This window comes from Dermacentor albipictus, chromosome 8 (genome assembly GCF_038994185.2).
Source record: "Dermacentor albipictus isolate Rhodes 1998 colony chromosome 8, USDA_Dalb.pri_finalv2, whole genome shotgun sequence".
NCBI classification, from domain to species: domain Eukaryota; kingdom Metazoa; phylum Arthropoda; class Arachnida; order Ixodida; family Ixodidae; genus Dermacentor; species Dermacentor albipictus.
The window spans coordinates 78,035,435-78,057,792 of NC_091828.1; the positions used below are offsets into that span (position 1 = coordinate 78,035,435).

The 22,358-nt window shown below is 46.8% G+C and overlaps 1 long non-coding RNA gene across 3 annotated transcripts; it reads right to left on the reverse strand.

Annotated features, from left to right (window-relative positions):
• Positions 1–13,287: 13,287 nt before the first annotated feature.
• Positions 13,288–21,100, reverse strand: LOC135921250 (uncharacterized). Of its 3 annotated transcripts, none has more exons than XR_010570508.2 (4): positions 20,714–21,100; positions 19,559–19,654; positions 15,524–15,656; positions 13,288–13,704 (listed from the first exon to the last, which is right to left on the reverse strand). It is a non-coding gene; the product is annotated as an uncharacterized lncRNA (long non-coding RNA). The 3 variants fall into 3 exon arrangements; XR_010570506.2 differs by lacking the exon at positions 19,559–19,654 and having other exon boundaries at positions 13,293–13,704; positions 20,714–20,853; positions 20,916–21,090; XR_010570504.2 differs by lacking the exon at positions 19,559–19,654 and having other exon boundaries at positions 13,293–13,704; positions 20,714–21,089.
• Positions 21,101–22,358: the final 1,258 nt, after the last annotated feature.

Here is a 22,358-nt window from a genome sequence, read left to right on the forward strand (position 1 = left end):
AAACCATTTCTCCGCGAAAAGCACCATTGTACAAACGTTATTTCAGTAGTTGTGTACACTTTTAGTCGCAACAAGGAAAGCATGCATCTGCATACACTTACCTCAAGGGAAATCTGATGTGCGTCGGAAGCCAGTTATAAGAAAATAGGAGTTCTTCGTCGCTTACCACAAGACCACCCGTACAGCTGCTGCCTTTCCGGTAAAGGCTGCACAGCTCCAGCATGGCATGCGACCCTTGTTCAGCGAGTGGAATGCAGAAACCATAGGCGTCATCAGTAAGGCATCTCTTGCCGCAGTTTTTCAGAGCTTGACGCAGAGACTTTAAGTGCGGCACGTTTCCGCTGAACCCATCAGTAATGCCGGTAACAAGAAAGTGCGTGCATGGCAATATCTTGCCGGTGTCCAGGCGTGATGCAAACTCTGCCACGTGCCTAATTTCGGATGAAAGGGTGGGAATGCTTCGAGATGCGGTGATTTCAGTCTTAGTGAACTGCACTAACACAAACATTGCGAGCATCCAGGTGACAAGAGATACTCTAACAAGGACCGACTTTGGCTTCTCGACTGCCACCGGACTCTGGTCCAGATAGGTTCCCAAAAAGAACATGATCCATCCTGCATGATCGATAGTAAACGCGGAGTGTCGGCTAGCCTGTACAGCGACTAACAGAAGAAACAGGAGAGCCAAGGGAAACAATGCGAGAGAGATCTGCAGGAACGACAACCACGTTGACGAGAACGACGGACGCAACGGTGAGGCTCGGCGAGAGAGAAAGCAAAGCGAAATCGGTGGCAGCATGACGTGTCCGTAATACGAACTCAGGCGAACGTTATCTGAGGTACCAAATACGAAATCCACGCGTCGGTCCAGGAGGAGTGAATCAGTCCCGTCACTGTTGCACAACTCGACCAAAGTAGTGTTGGTGGCGGCGTAAGCCAGCTTTAGGAGTGGCGCGAACTTGTCTTCCCGGAAACAAAGGCTGGTGCCCTTGTCGACAGCCGCGAAAGTTATACGCTCGCCTTTGGGGTACTTGTCGGCACGTGGCATGCGTTGTGCAGTGATCGCGTCTTCGGCAGCTGCGAACACGCGACGTTCCTCGCAAGACCGGTAGCCGTCGAGTGGCGCGTTGATTTCGGCCTCAGTGACGCTAATCACTTGGCACAAGTGCCCAGAGAACGTGCTTAAAACTTCCTCGTGCTCACGGACAGCAAAAAGCCACTGAATGTTCGAGTGGTACCTCTCGAACGATGCAACAATTGGTCTCATATCTTGCAACAAGTTGGCCTCGTGCACGGACACAAAAACAACACCCGGCCTAGGAAAACTGCTGTTACTCTGTGTTACGTACCTAGCGAAATGTTCGAATGAAATGCGCCTTGCAAATATATTCCACGTGGTTATTGAGAGTGGATAGGTCGCATTGAGTTTGAAGGGCAGCGCGGTGTGTTTTGAAGAGGTGACCACGGCAACGGGGGATGATGGACTCGCGAGCGCTTGGAGCATGTCGAGCGCCAAATCACCAGGTTGGCCGGAAACTGTGATTAGATTAATAATTAGCAAAATGGCTAGTTTCTGTTGTGGCATGACTTTTCCCATTCTCCTAAACAAACATGCACAGCCGCAAATGTTCTTTTTGCCTGCTCGGCTATGCGACTCGCCACGTACACGATATAGAAAATGCGTTCTGCTGGGAGTGCTATCGACAGTGCAAGTTGGTCTTGGATTACCTTGGTAAGAGAAAAAAAAGGAAATCTTTAGGAAAGCTCTTGCAGCCGTACCTTGCACTTAGATGATGGCATGTCTATGTTTCATAACTGAAGGCTTTGCGGTGCGTATGTTTTTTAGTAATATTTTACCGAAATGGGAGTTCGCACGCTACCAAGTAAAGCGACTGACAGTACAGATTTAAAGTTAAGTGGTAGGAATAAGGCAATGTGAACTATAGAGCAAACTTCGGTTACTAGCTCTTGTTTAGATTGAAAGGCGAAGTGGAGCTGAGGCATCACGTACTTTCGTAAAGCGGGTCATCACTTTTCTATTGGAACAGCATAATGAGCACCAAAGTAAGAGAAAAACATTCAAGAACAAGAGAAATTTACGAGGGTTGATAAAACTAGGAAGTCCTTGTGGATTCTGTTGGTGGGCTATTTGATGTCAATGCGAAAGGCCGTGCTGTTGAAGTAACCATAAAGTATTCTACTACTGCTGATGCTCTTTTAAAGCGCTGCTGCGTTATGTGATGCTGTATTTAAGAGCTCTTTTCTGAAGAATGTGCTATGCCGTGCTCCCCAAAGCTTTTACGATGTCGTCCGCGTGTTCATATATTCGCTTACCAGCATATTACAGCGTAGAATAGAATGCCTGCGATATCGATCGCTGAAGAATGACGCATGTGGTTCTTAGAACGTCTTTTGGGGAAACTTAATTCATAGCTTTCACCTCTGCCTGTGCGGCGCAGTTGGCTGAGTTTCAAGAAGCTTTAGGGAGCCCTTTTAAAAGATTCAAACAACATGAAGGAAGAGTAGCAGGAGCAGGAAATAAAGAGAGAAGGCAGGGATCCTAATCAGAAATGCGCCTGGGTGGCTACCCTAATCTGGGGGACTGGAAAGAGGGAATAGGAAAGTGAGATAGAGAGAGGGATGGCAGTGAGAGGAAAGCCGCCATGAGCTCCAGCACGCACGCGGAGGGTCTGAGCGAGTGAAAGACGTTCGTATATATCTCGAGAAAGACAAAAGTGCCTTCACAGCTTTGTTGGCCGACGAATGATGGGGGACAGTCTCTAAGCAGCGCCTGCCCATACAACGGCCGATGGTCCAGTCGTCACAATGGCATAAATAATGTTTGTCTTTCCAAGAAAAATCGTTGGCAATGGCACCATGAATGTTCGATGTTCTCTTACACGCCACCAAGGTCGCATGCAGTGCTGTCGGTCATTCCAATCAAAGTAGTGTACGCCTTCGTGAAAGCTACTCCCAAGCACAGGTGGTATAGAAGCGATGCCTCACGTCGGTGAAGACCGGATGGAGGTCGGAGTAGTAGCGAAGTGTTCGCTTTGTACAATCTGGCGCGCCTTATATTTGGGGTGCTTGCGTTCTGGTGACGAAGCTGCCTTGCAGCGTGTCCTGCAACGAGGAAAGGGAACGCTGTGTTGTTTTTCATGTGACTGTCGGGCAGCTTTGCCTACTTGATCTTTTCCACTGATCTCGCCATGGCCACGTAGCCACTGGAAAATAAATTCGTGTCCTTTTTATTTGATGTCGTGATGAAGTTTGGCGATTTCATATGTTAGCTGTTCGTGAGCTCCACGTCTGCGAACCAACTGCTTGCTGTGTAAAGCCAGTCTCGAGTCGTAAAACACGGCCCATGTAGCAGGACTATCTGTGTCAATAAATTGAAGTGCATGGCGGAGCCGTGAGTTCTGCAGCCGTGGACGTCGTGACATGTAACTCCTTGAATCACTGTGTTACTCGTGTTGTCGGTATACATACAGAACCCCCATAACTGCTCGATGTGGTCGATCCGTCAATATAGATGTGCACGTGGCTACTGTATTTCTCGTGCAACAAGAGTAAGCTCAATTGCGTTAGCGAAAGCTACAGTGGATCTGACTTCTTCTGTAATCACGGAATTCTGAGATATACTTCAGAGAGAGAGAGAGAGAAAACAGGAGTAGGAAAGGCAGGGAGGTCAACCAGAACAGCATCCCTACACTGGGGGCGGGGGAAAGGGGAATAGAAAGAGGATGAAAGGGAGAGAGTAACCACTGAGTACGTGTAGGAGGGACACCATACACAAGACACTATAAACGGTGGTCGATCCGCACGTGGCTACTGTATTTCTCGTACAACAGGAGTAAGCTCATTTGCATTAGTGCAAGCTACAGTGGATCGGACTTCCTGGTGATATGATCGGAGGGTGACGTGCGACATTTACGTACCCGATGCGTAATTTGAGCAGAAGTGAACTCCTGCCGCGAGTTAAAGCATGGTCAGTGGCTGATTTAGGGTAGAATTCCTCGGCTACATGTTCGTCCATCTGTAAGCGCTGCGGCGGCGTATAAGCAGTATAATGTTATTGAATTTGTAAAAATTGTCGTCTGTGAAATCAAGGTTCCGCACTGATGACGCCAGAACATCAGCAACGTCGTTTCCTGAGATTACAATGCGTGGGGGTGTCCACTTAAATATCACTGGTTTTTTTATGATATGATGGCCTATCTCAAGCACTTCGCGTAGAACAGTTGAATCAGCGTTGCCGGTGGACAGCCGTCAAAAAACTGCGAGGAAGTCGTTTAAATACCAGCCTTTGATGATTTGGGTTTTTGAATAATCTAATTCAGAGCCATAATTTTGCTCGATAGTCCTGCAGATGTTTAGGAAACTGTATAATCTATTCGAATTGAACCCTGCGCTACAGGTTTTGCGCAACAGAGCGCAGCAGTTGTACCGCCTTGGTTAACAGAGGCATTTGCGGACGCCTTAGTAATATTGTAAGCATTTATGCGGACTTGATCTGTACAAACTCATCATCAATCATCGGTTCGTGTTCGTTTTTTAAAGTGTCGTCTCGACCGTGATATTTCAAGTGGTGGAGTCGCTTTAAGATCCCTTCGACATCAATCTCCCTCAAGATCTCTCCTGGAGCTACATTCGGCATGCCGCCTACGCAAAGAGGCCGCCATGTCGCAAAACCTAACCGCAGCGTGCACCATCTCTGTTCAAGTGCCAGCCACCCCCACTCCCATCCCTGCCAACAACCGGTATCGCGATCCTTAAATCTTCTTTGGCTTGCCTAGGGAGTACTTTGAAGACTGGCTCGACAACTACGATTGTGTCAGCGAATAGAACAACTGGAACGAGACATCAAGGTTAAACTACGTACCATTTTATATCTCTCAAGTAGCCAAGACGTGTTTCCTGAATCTCGAGAGAGCCTTCCGTGATTGGTCGTCTTTGAGGGAGCAGCTACGGCGGATTTTTGGCACACCCACAGTTCTGTCACGAAGGGCAAAAAAGAGGCTGTCTGAGCGCGTCCAGCATTATGGCGAGTCGTATACTTTGTACATTGAGGACATCCTCGCGCTTTGTCGCCATGTCGACAGTGCCATGCCAGGAACTGACTGCGTGCGACACCTTCTCAAGGGTGTAGAATCTACTGCATTCAACGGGCTCGCCACTCAAAACCCTTCGACGGTGCCGGACGTCGTCTCCGTCGGTCAGTGCCTCGACGCCCTGCAATCAATGAACTTGCAACCGGACGTTTCCGACAACCCCCCGGCAAACACTACTGAGCTCCGGTCTATCATTCGAGCCATAATTCGGGAGGAATTGCAAGCGCATGGTTCACCCCCTTGCAGCAGCGCTCACGTCCAACCTGCTTCTACTTACCTGCGCAACATTATTGAAGATGAATTGGCCTCCCTGCAGAACGCTCACCATATCCTCGCTTCTCCCTGCCAACAACCGGTTTCGTATGTCCAGGTTGCTGCAATGCCAGCCACGCCATCTCCAATCACACCCCCTGCGCCTGTTCATGATCCCCTGGCACCTTTTGTCGCCCGAGCTCCGAACCCGCCTTACTACTCTGCCTGGCGTTCGTCGAGGCCTATCTGCTTTTACTGCGGCTTTCGAGGACATATCTCCCGGTTTTGCCGACACCGCCAGCAAGACGAACGTCGTGGTTACACTGCCTTTGAACGCGATGAGTCACCTCCTCGCATCTACCTCCCTTATGAAGATCATCCTCCCGTTCGCCGATCTCCATCTCCGGCCGACTTCTCCAACTGGTACCACACACAACACACGTGCCTCGAGACGCCGCTCCCCATCGCCGCTCCGACGTTCTGTTCCGCGACTGCGACCTGTCTCCCAACTCCATGTTCAGCGACCGGAAAACAAACCAGTGCAGTTTCTGGAGGGAAAACTGCATAGCCGCGAAGTGCTCCAAGTCCTCCTGAACGTCCTTCGAACATGGTATTGGTGTCGGTGGAGGGTGTGCGTTTCTTAGCTCTGATTGACACGGGAGCTACTATATCTGTTATGCGTGCGCACCTGTGCTCTCGTCTGCAGAAAGTGAGGACGCCTTATATTGGATCATCCCTGATTGGGGCTAATAGAGCAATCATTTGACCATCAGACCAATGTACAGCACGCGCCTTCGTTGATTGTACCCGTCATCACATTAAGTTTGCGATTTTATTCGCGTGCGTTCATGAACCTATTTTAGGTTGGGGCTTCCTCTCGTCAGGGTCCGCGTTAATCTCTTGCCGTCAACGTGTAGTTCATATGACCGAGACAGTTCATAGGAGGGGGAGTGCCGATGAGCCACGACTGCGTTTTCTTACTGCTGCCGATCCTGTACTGCCTCCCGGCCACGAGCAAATCATAAGTGTCTCTTCTACGGACATCACCAATGGCGACGGGTGCATCACTTCTTACGGCCGCTGTCTTGCCCGTGGGAATGTCTTCGCTTCCTGCCTGGTTCGGTTCAAAGAAAACTCTGCATTAATCATCGCTTTAAACGCGACCACTGAGACAACCCTCCTACCTCAACGCTCCGCAGTGACCTGTTATGTGGATACCCTACCAGTCTCCCTGCTTCCGCTTGCCGCCTCGCAAGCTCTTCCTCAACAGGGCAAATCTGCTTCACCTACCCTTCCATGATACGTCCTTACCTCTGCTCAGAGTGAAGCGTTCATAAAATTACTCACGAAGCATCAGGCCGCCTTTGATATAGATACTTCGTCCCTGGGACAGACTTCCGTTGCCCTCCATCGTATCGACACCGATGGCCATACTATTGTACGCCGTTGTCCCCACCGAGTATCTTTGCCCGAACGCAAGATCATCGAGGAGAACGTCGCCGATATGCTGAAAAAAATCATCATACGTCCCTCCGCCAGTTCTTGGTCATCGCCCATCGTTTTAGTGCAGAAGAAGGATGGATCGGTACGATTTTGAGTTGACTACCGCGCGCTAAACAAGATCACCCGTAAGGATGTATATCCCATGCCCCGTATCGATGACGCCCTTGATTCTTTGCAAGGCGCGCAATACTTTTGCAGCCTTGATCTTCGCTTCAGATATTGGCAAAATTCAAGTACACGAAACGGACAAAGAAAAGACCGCCTTTTCTACTCCGGATGGTCTTTACGAGTGTAACGTAATCCCTTTCGGTCTATGCAATGCTCCCGCCACATTTGAAAGAATGATCGACGCTGTTCTTCCCGGCCTAAAGTGGAAAACTTGTCTATGTTACCTCGACGACATCGTCCTGTTTTCCTTGACTTTCACTCACCATCTGGAACGCTTAGATGATGTGCTCACATGCCTTTCTGATGCCGGACTTCAACTAAACACGAACAAGTGCCGTTTCGCTAGCACAATGATTAAAGTTCTGCGTCATCTCGTTAGCAAAGGCGGCATCCAGCCCAATCCGGACAAAATTTTGGAGTGCTCAACTTTCCACGCCCATGCACTTCGGCCAAAAGAACTGCGCAGTTTTATTGGACTCGCTTTATAGTTTCGACGTTTTATCAGGAACTTCGCCAGCACTGCCTCGCCCCTCAAAGCTCCTTGCTAGTTCCAGTTCCTTCGCTTGGAACGATCAGTGTGAAGCCGCGTTCCAAGAACTAAAGCGCGCACTAACATCCCCGCCTGTTCTTTGTCATTTTAATGACAAGGCGCCCACATTACTGCTTACTGACGATAGCGGTCAAGGAATTGGTGCCGTACTGCTGGAACGCGACCACAAACCTTGCGAAAAGGTTGTTGGATATGCAAGCCGCGTTCTCACTTCCGCTGAAAAGAAGTACTCCATAATCGAACAAGACAGTTTGGCTGTTGTCTGGTCCATTCAGAAATTTTGTCCATATCTCCATGGTCAACATTTCACGGTTGTGACCGACCACCATGCCATATGTTGGCTGTCGACAATCAAAAACTTGTCTGGACGCCTTGGCCGCTCGATACTTCGATTACAAGCATATGATTTCGATGTCATATAGAAGTCCGGAAGGAAGCACCAAGATGCCTATGCTCTTTCACGATGCCCATTACCACCATCATCGGAGCACATCACATCACCTTGTCAAATTGGCCGCACGGAGGACACATCGTCTTTTACACCGATTTCTTCCTTGACTCCATGAAACTGCCTTTCAGTGCTTCCCATTCACCAGCGCGCCGATTCTTATTGCCATGCTATCATCAATCGCCTTAGCGGTGTTTCATCTCCACCCAATGTCAGGCTACGGAAACAGCTCAAACGGTTCAAGGTCGAAGACGACGTGCTCTACTGGTACATTTTTCACCCGGAAGGCCATCGATGGTTTCCCGTCCTACCGCGCTCTCTTCGCGTTCCAGTTCTGCAGGCCTCACACGATGACCCTATGTCAGGCCACTTGGTTTACCACAAAACACACGAGCGCACACGCAGCCGATTCTTTTGGCCAGGTCATTCCACGAGCATAGCTAGATTTCTTGCCTCGTGCAAGCTTTGCCAACACCGTAAGCGGCCTACTACTGCTCCGGTCGGGATGCTACAACCAACCCTTGTCCAGCAGACCCTTTCTCTGTCGTCGGCATTCACCTTTTCCGGACACTCCCACCTACTCCAGACGGCAACCGCTGGATCGTCACTGATGTTGACCACTTGACCCGATACGCGGAAACAGCCTCAATACGTTCAGAAGCTGGCTCAGAAGTAGCGACCTTCTTCTTGCTGGCTATCTACTTACGTCATGGGGCGCCTCACGTTCTTTTGAGCGACTGAAGCAAGGCACTTTCAAGCACTCTTAATCAAGTTTTGCAAGCGTCCAACACCGTGAACGAGACAACGCGTAGCTGCCACCCTGAAACCAACGGCTTAACAGAGTGATTTCATTGCGCTCTGTGCGACATGCTATCCATGTATATTCAACCTGATCATCGTAACTGGGATGCGATTCTCCCATTTGTAACATTTGCATACAACACGTCTGTTCAACGGACCACCGGATACCCTGTTTTTCTCATTATACGGCTGCCACCCAACCTCATCACTCGACGTTTCTTTCTCTGGCCCCGTCAACGCTTCACCATTTATTTGCGACCACTTTGTGTTTCGTCTTGCCCAATGTCCACGTCGCGCACGTATGAACACTGAAGCCAGCCAAGACGATCGCAAACATCGGTACGATGCCTCGCACCGCGTCGTTTCCAACCGCCCTGGTGACGATGTGCTCCAATGGACACCTGCACGAACACCCAGTTTTCGTGAGAAGCTTGAGTCTCGATATATTGGCCCCTACAAAGTCATAGAGCAGACCTCGCCATTGAACTATCGCGTTACACCTGTTGATGCCCCAACTGACCGATGCTGCCGCGGAACAGAGATCGTGCATGTATCCCACCAGAAGCCCTTTCGTCTCCGTTCCACTGTCTAATGTGTGGTCAGGCTGACCGCTTGCGTCCACGGGGGAAAGTAGTGTACACATTTATGCGGACTTCGTCTTCATCTGTACAAAGTCATCATCAGTCATTGGCTCGTGTTCGTTTTTTGCATCGGCGCCGTTTTTCCTTCTTGGAATAAAGCGTCGTCTCGGCCATGGTATTTCAATATTTCTATCTGTGACTCTTCTACGTATCTTCTACGTGTCTTCTACAACCACTTCACGTAAAACTGCAGGCCATACCGTTGTTTTCTATCGAACTCTTGGTACACCTAAGTGAACGAGAAACCGAGGTCGGTTGTAGTTTCGCTCAAATGTGGCGCCTTCTACGACATCCACAGTCCCAAGGAAGGTAGACGCCATTTTAACTATCGTTGACTTCTGTATGATGAGCAGCCTCTAAAAAAGCTTTCTGCTGTCGTAGACCCGACTGAAACGATATATATCGTGTAACATGCCCTTGATCAGCTTGTAGTCTCAGTGGCATTCATCTGGCTTCGCCAAGTGAAGCATTTGATTTTGGGGACCGTGGAAATCCTAGCATTTATCGAAGAGCCACTGGATAATCTTTCCCTAGCTGTGCCACCATTGGAGATGGAACATTGACCAAAGGGAAATCCTAACGTAATCTTTACCGTACCGTTGCTTGATAAACTCGTAGAGCGCTTGAATGATCAAAGTCGTTGCCTCGAGCTGTCAGCACTATCACGTATTTTCGGAGAGACCGGAATGATTGACACGCAGCTTTAACAGCAGGCAGCCAGTTGAGGCGGCCATCTAGGATTATACCAAGATATATATGTTGTACTCCTGACAAAGGGGAATCGTTCAGGTGACAATGTTCCAGGGACAGTTGCGCTCTCTGTCGACGATGGTAGGCAAGGGCTGTCTACTTAAGCGGACAACTCTGAAGGCCGATGTTATGTTGCAGCGCCGCATCAACTACGGGATTCGTGATGCGTGGCAGCGCTTGAAGGGCCAGCAGTCCACAAGGCGACATCGTCCACATCGATTCTGACTCCTATCAGATGGTTCTCTCTTTCAGGTGAACAGTGAGGTAGGCCTGCTGAAGAAGCGCAGTTGAAGAATTGGTGACAGCACGCTTCTCGTCTCGAAGGTCACGTGCGGACTTCTCGGTAGCGCTACTACATGGCGCAGCACGTCGAGAAATAGTGAAAGAGGAGCCGAATCGCCGCATGACGCGTTTCTCGGCGTACACATGTTCCGGTGTGCCACGCATTTTTGGCGCCACCCCAGACCTCGCAGCTGCGGCACTAGATGGTGCGCAGTGTTCTTGGAGAGGCGGCATAGAGGATTCGCGCTGTGGTACACGCTCCATGAAAACATCTGTATTTAAGCATATGCTAGAGAGGATGAAGGCGTAAGCCTGAGCGTTTACGAGACATTCATTACACTACTTCATATTTTCATTGTAGCGTTGTTGCTTTCTATAAGTTCTTTTCTCCCACCAAAGTCGTGGGCTCGAGTGCCTTAATTGTGCCTTCAATAACTGTGCTTAAGTTAACTTCGCCCTAATTAACACGAAAGATCGTTGGTTCGGCTCCCACGAAAGGACGTGAGTTTGAGTGGCCTAATTAATTAGATCTTAATTAACTATATAAAACTTCCCCTTAACTAACACGAAAACTAGTAGGTTCGACTCTCGACCTTCACGACGTCAATTGGAATCCAGCTATATATATATGGCCGGCTCACCCATGTCTCCAAGTGAGTTTGACTCGCACCAAAGGTAGAGGATTCGACTTCCCGTTTTGGTGCCACAAAGCCGGATGGTGAAATTTTCGTCCCATGACTGATCTAAGGGCTTTCACTCTAATAAATCGTTTTGACGGTGGCATTACGTATTGTGGCTATAGTGATTTAACAATATTACCGGTAGACATTCATGCTCAAATGATTTTTGCGTCTTTTAATTTATCAATATTTACTGTGAAAACGTTCGATATTTATTGAAAGCCATCATTATGTCATTTTCTGCACTGTCATGTTTGTCATTGGCAAAAAGTAACCGAGAGAAAAAATATCACGGTTGATATGGGATCTTTATTCTTTATTTGCGCCAGCGACTGTCTGTAAGGTTTTGATACCGCAAGAAATATTATGGCAGAATACAGGTAAAATGTCATCACGTTTGCGCTGAAAACAATCAAGCCTTTCGACCGTACATATAGGCCCAGCGTACCTTTCAAAATGTACTTGAATTAATGTTCTTTCGACGCTTTAATGACGCATTGTATATGCAATGTCATTCCTTTGTCATTTACACCCTTCTTTTGTAAAGCTTACACAAAAAAGTCAGTTTCGAGTAGCAAATACATATCATGGATAAAAAAATAAGCTCCGTGTGTAGCAGTACTTGCAATGCCGAAATCTTCTCAAATTTTCTTGATGCAGGCAAGATGTAGTGGATGAAAAACATACAGCATGAATGCCTTTGCTAAACACATCTTGGGAAAATTGCATAAGACAGAAAAAAGCATTCCTGTTTGATTTTTTACAAGTGAAAATGGCATCGCCCTTTCAAAAGTAGTCTGGATACTAATGAAATAATTTTTGTTCTTCCACCATTTTTACTTCCTTAGCTCCTTATCACAACATAATTTATCCACTCGGTCTACACCGTGGCTAACCTCTCTGTTTTACTTATTTCTCCTCCAAATGTTATGCAGGCGTCATCATATTTGTCCTTGGTTCATCAACCTTAATTTAAGCTAAAACATTTCCACGATTGACCATCTCGAGTCGTCTATGTAAAATGCACACCTGACATTTGTTAGGAGTCTTGAGACTTCTTGAGTTCTGTGTGAGACGATACCGCATTTTTCGCTCGCGTATACAATTTTGTATCTCGTCGTGAAATGCGCCCATGCTCGTCCCATCACTGAGCAATGCAGCATTTCGTTTGGTAAGGACGTTGCAAGAAAGAAGGCGGAAAATGACAAAATAAAGACAAAGTTAAGGAGGTTAACCACGGAATGTCTCCCGTTAAATGTACCCTGCCCAGATCAAGGGATCAAGGAGTATGACAGATGAGAGAACATAAAAAAATTTAAGGGCTGACACTATAAAACTGTGTACGCGGGCGCTATCACACAATCTACGAAAGGCGCTTCCTGTGAATAGCGTGGTAAAGCGTGTCACACAATGTCAATGTAAATGTCTCACAATGTGTCACACAATCATAATTTTTCGCACAATCCGGTATGTAGTTCAGTTGGCCGTACTGCTTTGAGGGATTTAAGTAAAAGATCTCTAACGAAGAGTGTCCGCCGTCATTTGGCTGTACCGGCAGAAGTCGCGAATGGTCTGCTGGCCATTCCGTTGATAAAGGAGAAAGCATTTGAAGATAATGCTTCAAACAATGCACGTCGCAGAGAAACCTCCTTGTAACATAGAGTGCCGATGGATTGTAAACCGCCTCTACAGATTCCATGTGTCCGGCTTGAGCGATGTAATTACTCCGCCTACAGGGGTCACTTACCGTTTGACCTTAAGACGGAAATTAATATTTTGACTGGTACCTTTGTATAACGCCACGACCCTTAACGTTAAATAAATCGTGATGATGATGATTTTGCTGCCTATTAATATGACCAATCATTTGTGCTCATTTCACTCAGCTAAGCTTCCCCGTCACCGCAGGTAGACACGCACCAAACTGGTATGTTTGAAAGCAATCGCTTGATAACCACGGTACGCTGCACGTAGTCTTTCATAATTAAAAGACGGTACAAGAAATATACCAGCAAACACGAAAAGAAAAAGACATCTTATGTTTGTCTAACTTGCGAAGTAGAGTATTACACGTAAGCACACCGTGGAACATAGCGTCGAGCTTTATTATTTTCACAGACATGTGAAAATATGAACAACAACAAGAACAATAACGACACAAATGTGCTGGGCTGTACAGAGAGCGCTGACGACCTAGCCTCCCTCTTTCTCTCTAAGGAATTTATTGTCGACGCTTCACATTTTCCCTCTCGCAAGCTTGGTTAGGCCGTTGTAGCCGGTATACACTCGGGCAGCTTTGTGGTGCCATGCGTGGTAGCAGCGCTGACAAAGCACCTCTGCGCCAAATGCCACCAGAGATACGCCACATCCAGCGAGGTAAATGGCAGCGTAGTCGCTGAATGGAATGTCAAATGTTGCGAAGGTCGTCCGGTCGCTGCAAGGCTTGAATCTCTTCCTCATTCGTTCCCAAGTGAGCCCAGATTCTTCCAGCGCCAGTATCAACCTTCGATGCTGGTGCCTGCAATAAGATCACTGAATATCAAAGAGTGGAGGCGTGAAATGGCACAATGAAAGGAGGTGGTCTGGTTGGTCCATTACAGTCCTGTCACCGTCTGAACATATTCCTAAAGGTGGGCAGCGCATCCCGGACGAAGGACACAAGGTAGTGCACGGCCCGAGTGCATTTCATTGTGTCCTTCGTCCGGGTTTCGCCACCCACCTCGAGGAATATGTTCAGTCGCCAGCTCGCCCAGCTTGCAGTGTCAATTACGTCATCGCCTGCCGTACCTTATCAATGTTTTCGCTACATTCAAGTTAATTCTTCTTTTTGCACCACTTCAGTTGCGTTAAAGTACAAATTTATTACTCCATACGTTATGACCTGCCAAGTGAGTGTCTTAAACAAAGGATTTTCCTTTGCTGCCTCGTTTGGTCTCTTAACGTCGCTGTCATTGTGGTCCATTCCGTAGCTCATTGCGCGGACCGCAGCTTGCTTTCTAGCATGCCTGTTATCTTCCAAGGTTCAGCGCTGTAGGTTAGTGCTGGTGTTATGGCAACTGGTTTTAGAGACGCTCTGGCTTCAAGGATTTCACGAGGAGCATCTACCTTATGCGATCCAACCCATGGCTATTTGTCTGTTATGTCTCACTTCCCCTAATTATTTATCAGCTTCTCATTGTAAAGAAGTTATTTGCTTATTATTTGTGACACCGAGGGTCCCGTTTCATTCTTTGACTTTGGGACCCTCGTTTGTATGTTGTGTCTTACCCATTCATTGTATTTGAAGAATAATAATCTGAAACATAAGCCAGGCAATGTTCCGTCAGACTTAGACTCACTGGTCACCACTAGCACTATACACTCTAACCGCACAGCTAAGTAGACGACAAGACGTGCTCACCGCGTGAACCTTAACAGTATACTACGGTCACATGCGGCAGCGTATACAATCACTTTAAATGCAGTGGTATAGATAGGTATTACGGCTCACGGCGTCTGCCGAATTTTAGAAACCTGTCGAATTGCAAACAAATAAATTGGTAAGGAGGGGCTGGTTCTTTAATATCATTTTTTATTTTTACAGGTAGTACCTCAAACGCTGCGGATCACGCGAGTGTCACAAGATTTAAGGTTCCACGAATTCCCAAGTAGTGGTCAAAAAGACAATCAGGTGACGTATGATCCTTTCTTTTCGCATGTGTTAGGATTTACGCAGAAAACTGTATTTGTACCAGATCCTGACCATTCTTGCGAGTAACATGGGACATTGAGCTTTGCACCAGAACCTGACTATTCTTGCGAGTAACATGGAACATTGATTTTATAAGTTGTACGTGTTACAATTTCTTGTGTTTTAGTGCGCGCTCTCTCTCTCTCTGCGCGCTCACCTGCGCCCTCTCTCTCTGTGTGTGTGTTCCTACTAAAAGCCGAACTTGACGTAGTCATTTTACCATCATCACATTACCTCTGTAGCAACATGACAATTTGCAGAACAAAAATTATCCGCTAAAGACAAATAATGTTAGCGCCAAGTAGTAGTGAAATGTTAGCTAAGCATTCAGCCTGTGGCCATAAAGCATGGTCCTTAGCACCCGCTCCTGAACCATTGCGATCTTCATGCTGCAACATTCGGATGCCGCTGAGTGTCGGCGCGAATTGATATTTTAATCAAAAGCTATCGATGACGATGCAAACCATGGCTTTTTGTGCGAGCTATATTTAAACACGTGGCTTGACCATACAATTTCTCCCGAAAAGCATCATTGTACAAACGTTCTCTCAGTAGTTGTGTTCAGTTTTAGTGTAAACAACGAAAGCGCGCATCTACATTCACTTACCTCAAGGGAAATCTGATGTGTGTCGGTAACCACTTCAAATAAAATAGGAGCTCTTCGTCGCTTACCACAAGACCAGCCGAACAACCGTTGTCTTTCTGGTAAAGGCGGCACAGCTCCAGGATAACATGCGACCCTTGTTGAGCGAGTGGAAAGCAGAAACCATGGATGTCGTCAGTAAGGCATGTCTTGTGGCATTTCTTCAGCGCTTGACGCAGAGACATTAAATGCGGCACATTTCCACTGAATTTGTCGATAATGCCGGTAACAAAAAAATGTGTGCACGGCAATATGTTGCCGGTGTCCAGGCGTGATGTAAACTCTGCCACGTGCCTAATTTCGGATGAAAGGGCGGGGATGCTTCGAGACGCGGTGATTTCCGTCTTAGTGAACTGCACCAACACGAACATTGCGAACATCCAGGCGACAAGTGATACTCTTACAAGGACCGACTTTGGCTTTTCGACTGCCACCGGAATCTGGCCCAGATAGGATCCCAAGAAGAACACGATCAATCCAGAATAATCGACACTACACGCGGAGTGTCGGCTAGCCTGTACAGCGACTAACAGGAGAAACAGGAGAGCCAAGGGAAGCAATGCCAGAGAGACCAGCAAGAACGACAACCACGTTGACGAGAACGAAGGACGCAACGGCGAGGCTCGACGAGATAGAAAGCAAAGCGAAGCTGGCGGCAGCATTACGTGTCCGTAATACGAACTAAGGCGAACGTTGTTTGAGGTGGCAATTACGAAATCCACGCGTCGGTCCAAGAGGAGTGACTCGGTTTCACCACTGTTGCACAGCTCGACCAAGGTAGTGTTGGCAGCGGCGTAAGCCAGCTTTAGGAGTGGCACGAACTTGTCTTCCCGGAAACAGAGGCTAGTGCCCTTGTCGAGAGCCGCGAAAGTTATACGCTCGCCTTTGGGATACTTGCCAGCACGTGGCATGCGTTGTGCATTGATCGCGTCTTCGGCAGCTACGAACACGCGACGTTCCTCGCAAGACCTGTAGCCGTCCAATGGCGTGTTGATTTCGGCCTCAGTGACGCTCATGACTTGACACAAATGTCCAGAGAACGTACTTAAAGCTTCCTCGTGCTCACGGACAGCAAAAAGCCACTGAATGTTCGTGTGGTACCTCTCGAACGAGACGACAATTGGTCTCAAAGCTTGCAACAATTTTGCCTCACGCACGGACACAAAAACTACACCCGGCCTAGGAAAACTGCTGTCACTCTGTGTTATAAACCTAGCAAAATGTTTGGGAGAACTGCGCCTTGCAAATATATTCCACGTGGTTATTGAGAGTGGATACGTTGCATTGACTTTGACGGACAGCGCGAAGTGTTCTGAAGAGGTGACCATGGCAACGGGGGATGACGGACTCGCGAGCGCTTGGAGCATGTCGAGCGCTAAATCACCAAGTTGGCCGGAAACCCTGATTAGGGTAATAATTAGCAAAATGCCTAATTTCTGTGGTGGCATGACTTCTATCTTTCTCCTAAACACTCACACACAGCCCTTGGTGTTCCTTTCACCTGTTCGGCTATGCGATGTGCCACATACGCGATATAGAGTATGCGCTCTACTGGGAGTGCTATATCGGCAATGCAAGTAGGCCTTGGATTACCTGGGCAGAAAAAAAGGAGCACTTTCGGAAAGCTCTTACGCCCATAATTTGCACTTAGATGATGGCATGTCCATGGTTCATCACTGAACACTTTGCGCTACGTATGTCCTTTTTCGTTTTATTCGTAAATGGAAGTTCGCACGCTACAACAGATGCACGCGACCCAGTAATGCAACTGACAGTTCAGATCAGAGGGGTAGGAATAAGGTATTGCGGATTGTAGTGCAAACTTTGGTTTCTAAGTCTTGTCAAGATTAGAAAGCTGAAGTGAACTTTCGTAAGGCGGATAGTCACTTGTCTATTAGATCAACATAATGAGGGCCAAGTTTAGATATAAACAATCAAGAAGGTGAGAAATTAACGCGGGTTGACGAAAGTAAGAAGTGGTTGTGTATTCTGTTGATGGGCAATTGGTCGTCACTGGGAAAGGCCCTTAGTTTTGAAGCAACCCTAAAGTAGGCTAATACTGCTGGCACTCTTTCAAAAACTGCCCAGCCATGAGATGCTGGTTTAAGAACTTTTTTCCGGAGAATGTGCTATGCTGTGCTCACCAAAGCTTAACGATTTCGCCCGCGCGCACATAAATTCGCTTACCGACGTATTAGAGCGCCGAATAGAACGCCTGACATATCGATCGCTGAATAATGACGCATGTATCTCTTACAACGTCCTTTGGGCAATCTTAATTTCCAGGCATTCACGTCTGCCTGTCAGGCGCAGCTGACTGATTTTCAAAAAGAAGCTTTAGGGAGCCCGTTTAACAGGTTCAAACAACCTGAAAATGACCTGATAACAGAAACTGTTTGAGAACAATAAGTATTTCATAGAACTTATGAGCAATTTCTGCTAAACTTGTAGAGGCAATGAGAATGTTTTTAGATAAAAATTAAATGCAAAATTAACTTTGAACACACCTAATTGAAAAGTCAAACTATGTAAGTGATCGCTCCAGGTAAACGGTAGATAGTATCATGGAAGAGTAAAGATAACTGTGGCCGTATGTCGAAGTGGCGATGACTATTCATCAGCCAATGTCATGTCTACTTCGGGACGAAGGCACCTGCAAGCGATATACAATGACTCCTGTCTTACGTCAGTCGACTCCGTCAAATTGCCTGCAAGGTTTTGAATGTCCTCACGCAAAGCAATACTTCGCCTTAACGAGGGCTTCACCGCAATGACGTCATTTCGGAGCCTCACGTGGTTGGTCAATATGTGCTCTGGTATCACTGAGCTCTATGGCCAGTGAAGCCCCAAGCCGCTTTCTTCAGCCGCTGACTACGATTGAATTGATCGAGCTGTTTGTGCCGCTTGCAGCACAGGAGAACAGACTTTTGCATCATTAGCTGAATGAGTTCTATTGCGAAGTCATTACAAAAGCACTTATATGAAATAAAAAATATGGCCGGGACTTGAGCTCCAGATTTCCTATCTAAATACGTAGGAACTAAATACGTTCTCTAACCCGCTCGTTAACACAGCGGCCTGACTTCCCTACATACACTATGCCCCATTACAACGGAATATTATATACCACACCGATGCTGCAATCTATAAACTTCACGTGGTTCTTTTCCCAATCTGGTTTTTTACTTATTTTAGAAATACGGCTGCACAACATTGACAGTTTCCGAGGTGCAGGAAACACTGCTGGGATTTGGTATCCAGTGGCGACATTCTTTACATTGTGAGCCACTCTATGGCAATACGGCGCGACTTCAGGCCTCTTGTTTTGTGTAACACAGTTACTTTTGTGCCGCTTCCCTTTCAGTTTCTGAAGCAATACCTCAGAGACTGACGTCATCACCAGACTTGGGTAACCCTCAGCCTACAGCCTATTTAACTGTGCAATGAAACTCTGGTTCGCAGTGTGATGACAGGATTTCATTAACGAAGATTCTAGACACATCAAAGCAACGGCGCGTTTCACAATCTTCGAGTGCGAAGACGCATATGGTAAGAGTTCCTTGCGTGCACGTGGCGAGTACATCCAACACGCGTGACCTGTTTGTAAGGATAGCTGCAAATTTAAAGAACTGGAGTTTTCTGTTCCTAGATTGCTCATGTGTTACATTTAAACGTTTGCCTTTGTCATTGAACAGAGTTAGAATGTTAGCTACCGTAACGGAGCACTCGTTGTTAGACTGTTTTATCACAAGAAAATCGTAAACATATCTAAAAAGTTAGCCATGAGCAACATAACCATAAGTAGCAATGGCGAAAGATTTATTTCTCCTTTCTCATATTGCTTGCAGCCAATAACGAACTTGTTCGTGTACTTCGAGATGGTGCATCAATTCATTTGATGCAACAGCGCAACGTGACTGACTACACAATAAATACAGATCTAGATATTGTGTAATTATGCGGACTGGTTAGAAAATGTGCCAAGCAACGTCCTATCACCTTGTCTTTCTTGGAATAGAGTGTCGGGAGCATGGGAATAAAGATGTCCAAGTCTGACTCTTCTATCGAAGCCACCATGATTCACGTCCGAAGGCGCTAAAAACAAGAAACCAGCATTTATTGTTTTTAGCGCTTCTACCAGTGATTATTCGAGTGATGGTTCTCGAACTGGGTCACAATCGCTTGTGCGTGCTCTCGGCGAGCACGGCCGCAACTCAAACTGCACCCGATGGATAGATGGGTGGATGCTATGAGCGTCCCCTTTGTAACGGGGTAGTGCGTTGTGCCACCAAGCCCTTGGTATTTTATTGCCCAATGCCCTACCTGTGTTAAAAAAGAAAAAAAAAGAAGAGAAAAAAAACAGCAAAAAGAATTCGCATAACCAAGGTTTCTGAACCCCTATTGTGAACTTTGTTTTTGTACGCCTCCGACCTCGAGAATGGTAGCGCCGCTATGCGTGGATATTGTGAAATAACGAAACAGGCATACGTTCGGTGGGGATTCCATGTTGTAAATGTGGTTTGAAAGAGAAAGAGAGGCAGATAAAAGATTTTAGAAAGGCAGGCAGGTTAACCGGAGGATAGATATCGAGTTTGCTACTTTGCACTTCACCGCCGTCACACCAGAAGGCGGTGAAGGCGCTACTGAGGTTTCTGCGGTCAAACAAACCACTTGAACAACTGTGACACTCCCGCGTTCCTTTTTGTGTGTGTGTTTTTCTCTTTTTCTTCATTTACCCTCTCCCACTCCTTTCATTTGTGTGTGGTATTAAAGTGTATAGTGATGTTGCTTAGCAGTAACTTTGCCTTTCAGAAAAAAAAAAATAATAATTACGGTTGCGGCAGAGGACTCAACATTGTCAAGGTTCGTTTATGGAAAGCGACTTAAAATAACATCGCTATCCATGTTTTCTATTCAAATGAACGATGAGACCGTTTGATTTCGGAAGTGAAAGAAGAATGTATATTTACATATAGAAAGTGGGAAGAGAACACACATATACAAAGGATAGGAAAAGAAAGGATAAAGAGCACTCTACACTGCTTATAACAAGTGCAGTTCTCATTTATCAAAGTCAGCGCTATCCTAATCCTATAGTTGTTAGGTGTGTCCGAATACGCAAGGACAGTCGACTGAGTGCGGGGTGCGGCTCACCAACAGTGCTGGCATATGGTCGCGTAGGTGAAGAGCGCCGGGCCATCGTCTACGGAAGGCAGTGGTCGCTCCTTGAGCGTACTCCAGGTTGTCACGCGATGCTCAGGAGGTTAGGCGGTCCAGGGTCTGCCTGTGGGAGTCTGTAAGATTGAGCCCGTGGCCCGACAGCTCACTCCATTCACGCAGTGGGACCTTGTCCTACCTCCTCAGGCTAGGCAGTCCAGGTTCTGCCGGTAGGAGTCTGGAAGCTCGGGCCCACGGCTCGACGGCTTAGTCCCGCTCCTGGCGGACGCTGACTTCTTCGGCGCTCACTTGCGTCCGAACACCTCCACGCCGTCTAGTCTTCACTTGTCTTGTCTTGTATTGTCTTGTATTCTCAACCGCGGCGCGTACCCGCTATAGGAGATTGGCCAAGAAGCAGGCGGTTTTCCGTTTGCTTAAATGTAAAGCGAAACTATATTTGAATAGGGGAGCGTGGGACGGGAGAACTGTAATTTAGAAGTGTAATGGAAAATTGTTAACAATATTGATGAAAAATGTTAACGCAAATAAATGAAATAATAGAAATTATTGCTATTTTTTGTAAATTCAGCAAGGTGCTCTTTTTGTCCCTCTAGGAAAATTGTAAACTTCAAGAAAAGCTTCCCTGTAGCTGGATCCTAGTGAAGTCCCCCCAAAAGAAACAATGGCGAGCGAGGTTAGCGATAGCCCAAGTTTGTAAATGAGTATTCTGATAATTTTCTTTGTCTTAGAAACCGGCTGCACCAGAGAAAATAATGTTCGATAGTTTCAGGTGCACTGCAAAAAGAACATATAGGGGACACTGCGAGACCAAACCGGTGTAAGTAAAAATTTATAGGAGGTATACGACATCTCAATTTTGTAAAGGAAACTTCCAATTGCCTTGAAGGACACCAATTATTATTCCATGGGAGGCCAAGATGGTGGAATTCAGAAGACGGTGTTAGCATGCATATTGCAGAGTTTTGACATATAGCGAAATTTCTGCACCTAGCCGCGATGACATAAGCTGATGTCAGCAAAATAGATAGGGTAGGGCCGTTGAGGGATGCTCGTGCGAGTGAATCAGCCATTTTATTTAAGTGCAACCCATGATGTCCCGGTACCCAAAGCAAACACACTTTCCGTAAGGACGGAGGTACCATCGAGCGAAATGTTCTTTGAATTCTTGAATTTAAAGATGGAGTTAATGCTGTACATACAGGTAGCGAGTCGGTCACGATAACATCTAATGGATCATTTTGGTGGAGTTTTCGTATTGCTAATATAGTCGTTAATATTTCTGCTTGAAATATAGATGTGAAGTCGGGAAGGCGAAGGGGGTAAGACCATTGAAGAGATTCAGAGAAGAACCTCACTCCTGCCTTCTCATTGCACACAGGAGCGTCAGTAGCTATTACATTGTCAGTGGTTAGCTGATCTAGGGGGCCATGTAAGATATTTATTAAATCTCGCCTTGGTAATAGTTTAACATGTTTTGGAAATATTTCCTTGAACTCAATTTTTAGGTCTGCTAAGGCATAATTTGAATGGCAATCTTGGCGTATGGACACATCCAATTTTTGTAACTGTGCTTGCATATATATTGTCATAGGACTATGGAATCTCGACCAGGACGCTTGAA